Source organism: Trachemys scripta, chromosome 1 (assembly GCF_013100865.1).
Source record: "Trachemys scripta elegans isolate TJP31775 chromosome 1, CAS_Tse_1.0, whole genome shotgun sequence".
NCBI classification, from domain to species: domain Eukaryota; kingdom Metazoa; phylum Chordata; order Testudines; family Emydidae; genus Trachemys; species Trachemys scripta.
Genome location: NC_048298.1, coordinates 33,402,220 through 33,410,466, shown reverse-complemented (window position 1 = coordinate 33,410,466; position 8,247 = coordinate 33,402,220). Strand labels below are relative to the sequence as shown.

At 36.8% G+C, this 8,247-nt stretch overlaps 1 long non-coding RNA gene across 1 annotated transcript; it reads right to left on the bottom strand.

The window, feature by feature from the left end:
* Positions 1-1,086: 1,086 nt before the first annotated feature.
* Positions 1,087-5,546, bottom strand: LOC117867610. The gene is made up of 3 exons (XR_004643453.1): positions 5,521-5,546; positions 2,842-2,946; positions 1,087-1,363 (listed from the first exon to the last, which is right to left on the bottom strand). It is a non-coding gene; the product is annotated as an uncharacterized LOC117867610 (long non-coding RNA).
* Between the last annotated feature and the right edge of the window lie 2,701 nt (positions 5,547-8,247).

The following is an 8,247-nucleotide window of genomic DNA, read 5'->3' as shown; positions in this document are numbered from 1 at the left end:
GCTGGCGGCCCCCCCAGAATTGCATGCAGCTCAGCGTAGAAGCAGCATGTCTGCGGCTCTGACCCAGAGCAACCGTTTGCTTCCTTTGTTTTTTGATAGGCTTGTCTGAGCTCCTTAACTTTCACATGGCACTGTAGTGAGTCCCTATTGTGGCCTCTCTCCATCATGCCCTTGGAGAATTTTTCAAATGTTTTGGCATTTCGTCTTTTGGAACGTAGCTCTGCTAGCATGGAATCCTCTCCCCATATAGCGATCAGATCCAGTACCTCCCATACGGTCGATGCTGGTGCTTTTTTTCGATTCTCGGACTGCATGGTTACCTGTGCTGATGAGCTCTGCGTGGTCACCTGTGCTCTGCACGCTGGGCAAACAGGAAATGTAATTCAAAAGTTTGCCGGGCTTTTCCTGTCTACCTGGCCAATGCATCAGATTGCTGTCCAGAGAGGTCACAATGGTGTACTGTGGGATAGCTCCCAGAGGCCAATACCGTTGAATTGTGGCCACACTAACCCTAATTCGAAATGGCAATGTCGATTTCGGCACTACTCCCCTCATTGGGGAGGAGTACAGAAATCGATTTTAAGAGCCCTTTATTTCAAAGTCAATGGCTTCGTTGTGTGGATAGGTGCAGGGTTAATTCGATTTAACCCTGCTAAATTTGAATTAAACTCATAGTGTATACCAGGTCTGGGTAAAATTTAATGGCTTGTGATTTACAGGATGTCAGATTAGATGATCTAATGGTCCTTTTCGGCCTTAAAATCTATGAATTTATATTTTATATTTAAACTCTATGAATATGAGCTCATTTTTTTGCATAGGCACAAAACATTAAGCCCAGTTCTGGCAACAGGAGTGTAGGGCAACATTTAGAAACTCAGCTTTCAGCCCCTCTGAAATATTCTGGAAAGGACCCTCTGCAACACGAACCACAAAAAACAAACAAGCAAATTAAAAAAACAAAACAAAACAAAACAGTTAATGAAAGCACCTCTTTATAAGACAAAGACAATAATTTAATGTCAAAGTCTTATCAAACCTTTTTTTGCAATATTGGATGTTCCAAGAAGAAAAAGAAACCAACAAACTGATACATTCCTCAGATAATCGAACCCAAAAAAGGGGATGAGCTAGAGTTTTCATGGAGATCAAGGAAAGACAGAATGAATGAAAGAGAACACTTACATCTAAAATTCAGCTCTACTCAAAATCTACTAGGAGTCCATAGAAGACTATTCATGGGGAAGAGTCTATGGAACAGCAGCTGTGAGAGTCTCTGGAACCACATCAGTTGAAGTCAGAATCTTCAAGTGAGAGAAGCAAACGGGCCAAAGACGCACCATTCCACAGCTCCTATGCAAAGCTGGCCACAGGCAAAGACAGCAATGAGTTTGTGGGTAAAGACTGAATTGCACAAAGCACCAAAATGGAATTAGCTAACACAAATACAGCTGTGTGGAGGGTGAACAGTCCTACTGTTAAGAAGCTAAAAAAACAGTCATAATGGTAATTGCCCTCCAATTAGATATACCTCAGTTAAAGGATTCATTAGACACTTTCAAATATTTATAAATTAAAAAATATCTAACTACTTTTCTTCAAATGTGACATGCTTTCTAGATCTGAGTGAGCTCTATAAAAGAAGCTACATTGCAGGGGATGAGAAATGTGATTATCAGTTTTCAACTTGTGAATTATTAGAATCAGCAAGTTGAAACATTTTTAGTCACAGATAAGAATACTTAATAATAGCAATATTTACAGTTTAAAAAATACCAGAGTTATGGTGCCTCAGTTAAGGCCATATTTACAGGAACCCCAGCACTTAGGTTTTTCTTTATGTTGATCTAATTCCAAAACAGAATTTTTGAGTCTCTTTCTAAATAAAACCAAATCTACAACAGGTAAAGTTGCTTGAAATAGGAGCAGACACTTGATGCTTTAAAAGGGCCACATTTCCAAAGCTGAAAACAATCATAAGCAAAACTGAGTGGGAAGAAACATTTAAATATAAAAATGTGAATGATAATTGGCAGTTTAAGAATGTTTCACTAGATACACAAAAAAACATAACTGTGGAATCACAAAAGATGGTTTCTTTGGTTAAAATAGTCCTAGATCATAATGTAGAAAAGGCAGCAGTATGCAATAAATAATTTTATACTGTGTTGGAAAGCAGCAGAATGATTTATTCATATCTTAAACTGATAATTAAATATGTTTTGTTTCATTAGTGATTAGGGAAGCAACTATTAAAGTTAGATATTTAAAATCTGTAGGACTGGATAATTTATAACCTATAGTATTAGAAGAATTGGCTGAGGAACTCTCTGAGACATTGATGTTAACATTTTAACAAGTCTTCAAATACGGGGGAAGTTCCAGCGGACTGGGAAAAAGCTAGTGTTGTTTTAATGTTTTAAAAGGATAAACGGATTGACTTGAGAAAACATAAGCTAGTTAGCCTGATGTCAGTCCAGGGCAAAATCAAGGAAAGGTTGATATTATTTATTTAATTACTTGTATTATTGTAGTGACTAAAAGATCCAGTCATGGACCAAGACATCATTGTGCTAGGTGTTGTACAAACACAGAACAAAAAGAGAAAAGACATAATCAGTAAAAATTAAAGGAAGGTAATATAATTACTGCTAGTCAACATGGTTTTATGAAAAGTAGGTCTTTTCAGACAAATCTGTTATCATTTTTAATTGTTTTGACATAATATACTTTGATTTCTAGAAGGCATTTAACTTATTCATGCATGACATTCATCTAAAAGGAAAATAGCAACATATAAAATCAGTGTAGCATATATGAAATGGATTTTAAACTGCTTACCTGATTGATCTCAGAAATGTATGATAAATGGGAAACATCATCCTATGGCGGTGTTTCTAGTGGGGCCCTGCAAGGATCTGTTCTTGGCCCAATGGTGTTCAATATCTGAAAAATGACCCCATAGAAAATCTAAAATCATTGCTAGTAAAATTTGCACAACAATTATTAGAGTGTGTATTAGTGTGAGACACAGGTCAGGTATACAGACTCATCTTGTTTGCTTGGCAAGATGAGTTCATTAGAACAACATGACTTTTAATATATCTCAATTCAAAGTCATACATCTAAGAACAAAGAATGTAGGTCACAGTTATATGATGGGGGATATATCCTAGCATTCAGTGACTGTGAAGGATTTAGGGGTCATGGCAGGAACATGAACTCCCACTGTGATACTGTAACTCAGAAGGCTAATGTAGTCCTTGGATATATGAGCAAGGAAATATTGCATAGGAACAGGGTAGTGGGCAGTTGGAAGAGGGGAGATTGTTTTTGGAGAGAAAAAGGAATGCTGATTGATTTTCCCTCATATTTGAATCTTCATTCCCACATCCCATTCATCATATCAAAATAAGTAAGGCCAAGTTTCCTTGTTTTTTTGTTTCCTTTTAAAGAATGCCAGGGGGAAAGGTCTTTGAATTGGCAGCACAGTTTTTTATTACTGCTCATTGGCAAATCAGATTACTTCCCCCATTAAAAACAAGCAAACAAACAAACAAACAAAGGTGGATGAAATATAATACCCATAATGTCCACAGAAAATATTCAATTTAAATTATTATTTAGTAACTTACTGTACAACCACACTTAAGGCCATAAAATAATTCAGTGGCACCAGAATAAGACCCTTGATTGTACCATTATATAAAACTTACTCCTATCATAAGCATTCATAAAATGACCTATAAATACTCATGCTTACTGTGAAGTACTCAAGCTTGTCTAAGTGAATTTTGATTTTTTTTCAATCAGAACCACTCACTCAGCCCTACAGGACTTATTAAAGCTATTTTTAATCTATTTTTTCACAATGTGCTCATTTCTTTCAGAGAACACATTTCTATTTAAAAACTAATGTTTATTGCTTAACTTATTTTTTCAAGGAGACCGTATTTCATCTTCAAGATTCTCTAGAGTTTGTGTTACACTGCATCTCTGAATGGATTGCTGTGACATGATTCATTAGAAAATATTCGCCCTTTGCTGAAAATATATAGTTAATGTACATATCCAGCTTTTCAATCTCTGCATACCTTGATTATGTGCAAGTCTCCATTACTCTACATGGTGTTAGTGTAACATTTTAATCAGAATCTATGTAATATCTATTTCGCTCAAATAAATTGCAGAAGTAATTGTACAATTCCAAGAAACTCTTTCATTTAGCCTAGAAATGCTTCTGTTTTTATGTCCTATTTAATTTGTTTCCTGCTCATTTAACTAATTCAAAACCATATTTCTGAAATGACAAATCCTTGATGTTTCAGTTCTTTTTACATATTTAACTAAGTACATGTTGTGCCATTGGAGCTAATTCACACTGGTAAAATTCACACCAACTTTAATGATGTGAATATAATCTTATATATAGATTATATATATAAGAAGCCCATAGGGTGAGATTGTCTGCTTCACTTCTATAATGCACAGCACAGAAACCTCAGTCCAAAATTAGTACCCCACCCCAACATGCCCAGAGCTTGCAAAGGAGAGCCTTAAGGGACCCTTTATGTCACTTCACTTCACTCTTATATGGCATAATGGGTGCTGATGCAGGAGTGAAGATTATACCCATTTATATTGAAGGATATGATCTTTTAATCCTTGCAGTCATCAGGAGCTTTACCATTAATTTTAATGGGAGCTGGATTAGGCTGCAAGAGTAAATGCTTTATTTTCTTTAGTTTGTTTCAAGACAGCATCAAATGGAAAGTAAGGTGTATGATGAAATTTACTAAGAATTATAGTATTTAATAGCTCTTCTTTCAAAAATATCTACCTATAAAAAGAGGAAATTCAATAAGGCCCTGAATTCTGCCACACTTAGAATAAATCACAAATATTCATGCAAGCACTGAAGTCGTAGTTGGTGCTCAGCATCTTTGAAGGTAAAGCCACTTATTTAGGTGCCTAAATAAGGATTTTGTCACTGATTTTAGGCAGTCGCATTACAATATTTTGGCCAAGATGATTGCTTTTGTTTCAGTTTAATTATTTGTAGGGCTGTCAATTAATTGCAGTTATCTCACGTGATTAACTCAAAAGAATTAATCGCGATTAATCGCATTTATAACAATCGAATACCAATTGAAACTTATTAAATATTTTTGGATGTTTTTCTACATTTTCAATATTGATTTCAATTACAACACAGAATACAAAGTGCACTGTGCTCACTTTATATTATTATTTTATTACAAATATATGTGCTGTAAAAATTATAAACAAAATAAATTGTATTTTTCAATTCACCTCATACAAGTACTAAATAAGGATTTTGTCACTGATTTTAGGCAGTCACATTACAATATTTTGGCCAAGATGATTGTTTTTGTTTCAGAACAAACTACTCTAGTGACCAGAACTACTCTAACACAAGCCCGGTAACTAGAGGATCTTTTAGGAGATCCGACCCATGGTGGGCTAACTCGGCCTGGCATCGTCTGGCGAGGAAGTTACCTGGGTCTAGGAGTGTGTGAACCCATCTTCCCTCCCCTTTTCCTCTCTGTGTGAGCCACTGACAGTCTGATCATCTCACTGGATGCAACGAGAGTAAGCGGCGCCGTCTCTCAGAGGCTAGCCGACGTTCTTTGCTGAAGGGAGGTGTAGGGAGGGTCGTGGCCATCCTCGTTAGCCTCTCCTGTGTGAGTACCCTGTAGGGAGAGATCCTTAGTTTATGTGCCGCTAGAGCGGACAGGGCATCCTCCCTGTGTGTGTGATTGGAAAATGGGTGGGGGACAGTCTAAGCATTCCCTCTCACCCCCTAAGGGTACCCCATCTTATTTCATGTACATACATTATGGTCCTAAAACCTGCAGGTATTTAGAGAATTGGAATTATTACACGAGTGAAAATTCATCTAAACAATGCCCACTAGAAGGTACCTTCAATCTAGATAAGATCATACATCTCAGAGGAGCTTTTAATTACCAGAAAGCCTCTGACACACAATGGGAGCAATTTGTTTATTGAGGAAAGGAACGGGTTAATTTGAAATTCAGCTTGGTCCAGAGATAAAGAGAAAGTTAATCTGCGTTCAAGGTCAAGAATCAATGCAGACCAGACTAAATACAAAGAAAAACTGCTTTCAGCCCCAGCTGGCTGTGAAAAAAATATAGTCAAACCAAAGGCAATACAAGTTACAGTGCTGAGATTACATTTGCAAAGCTTAACTGTCCAGTGAGATCCAACAGTCTGCCTTTGCGACCCTGGAGCCGGCATGGTTTGGGAACGCTGAAGAAGCCACAGGCAGCCGGCCTGGACTGGAATCACTGAAAAGACACTCCAGAAAACCTCAGGGTGTAAAAGAACTGCCCTCCCAAGAGAGGAAGCAAGTTGGAGATTGCACAACACCTTCTCTGAATGTTATACACAGACGTGGCCAGTCTGGATGTACGTGTGTGAGTATGAAAGTGTGCCTACTCTCAGCCGCAGTAAGTCTGAGAACCGGAGAGGGATTTAGCATTCCTCTCTCCACCCCAGTTGACCGGGAAGGGTGTCAGGTGGATCTACCCCAGTCGTAGTAGGACTGGGCAATAGAGAAGTTGGAGTAATATTTGAAGTTGTAATAAGATTTCAATTACAATACAGAATACAAAGTGCACTGTGCTCACTTTATATTATTATTTTATTACAAATATATGTGCTGTAAAAATTATAAAAAAAATAGTATTTTTCAATTCACCTCATACAAGTACTGACATGCAATCTCTTTATTGTGAAAGTGTAACTTACAAATGCAGATATTTTTGGTTACATAACTGCACTCAAAAGCAAAACAGTGTAACATTTTAGCGCCTACAAGTCCACTCAGTCCTACTTCTTATTCTGCCAATCGCTAAGACAAACAAGTTTGTTTACATTGAGGGGAGATACTGCTGCCTACTTTTTATTTACAGTGTCACCTGAAAGTGAGAACTGGAGTTCACATGGCACGATTGTAGCCGGTGTTGCAAGGTATTTACATGCCAGATATGATAAAAATTCAGATGCCAGATATGATAAACATTTGTATGCCCCTTCATACTTTGGCCACCATTCCAGAGGACATGCTTCCATGCTGATGATGCTCGTTAAAAAAATAATGCGTCAATTAAATTTGTAACTGTACTCCTTGGAGGGAGAATTGTATGTCTCCTGCTCTGTTTTACCCCCATTCTGCATATATTTCATGTTATAGAAGTCTCAGATGATAACTCAGCATATGTTCATTTTAAGAACGCTTTCTCAGTAGATTTGTCAAAACGCAGAGAAGGTCAGATTTCTAAAAATAGCTACAGCACTTAACCCAAGGTTTAAGAATCTGAAGTCCCATCCAAAATCTGAGAGATGTGAAGCATGCTTTTAGAAGTCTTAAAAGAGCAACACTCTGATGCAAAAACTACAGAACCCAAACCACCGAAAAAGAAAATCAACCTTCTGCTGGTGACATCTGACTCAAATGATGAAAATGAACATGCGTCAGTTTGCATTGCTTTGGATCATTATCAAGCAGAATCCACCATCCGCATGGAAGCATGTCCTCTGGAATGGTAGTTGAAGCATGAAGGGACATATGAATCTTTAGCGCATCTGGCAGGTAAATATCTTGCAACGCCATCTTCAACAGTGCCATGCGAATGCCTGTTCTCACTTTCAGTTAACACTGTAAACAATAAGCAGGCAGCATTATCCCCTGAAAATTGTAACCAACCTTGTTTGTCTGAGCAATTGGCTAAACAAGAAAGAAGTAGGACTGAGTGGACTTGTGGGCTCTAAAATTTTACATTGTTTTATTTCTGAATACAGTTTTTTGTACATAATTCTACATTTGTAAGTTTAACTTTCATGATAAAGAGATTTCACTACAGTACTTGTATGAGGTGAATTAAAAAATACATTTTTTTTGCTTTTACAGTGCAAATATTTGTAATAAAAATAAATATAAAGTGAGCACTGTATTCTGTGCTATAATTGAAATCAAAATATTTGAAAATGTAGTAAACATCCAAAAATATTTAAAATAAATGGTATTCTATTATTATTAAACAGCACAATTAATTGTGATTCATATTTTTAATCGCATGATTAATCATAATTATTTTTTTAATTACTTGATAGCCCTAATGATATGTATTATATGGCTTTGGACACATCTAAACTATGATGCTATGATTATATCACAATTTGGATTGTTTTAGGGTCTCT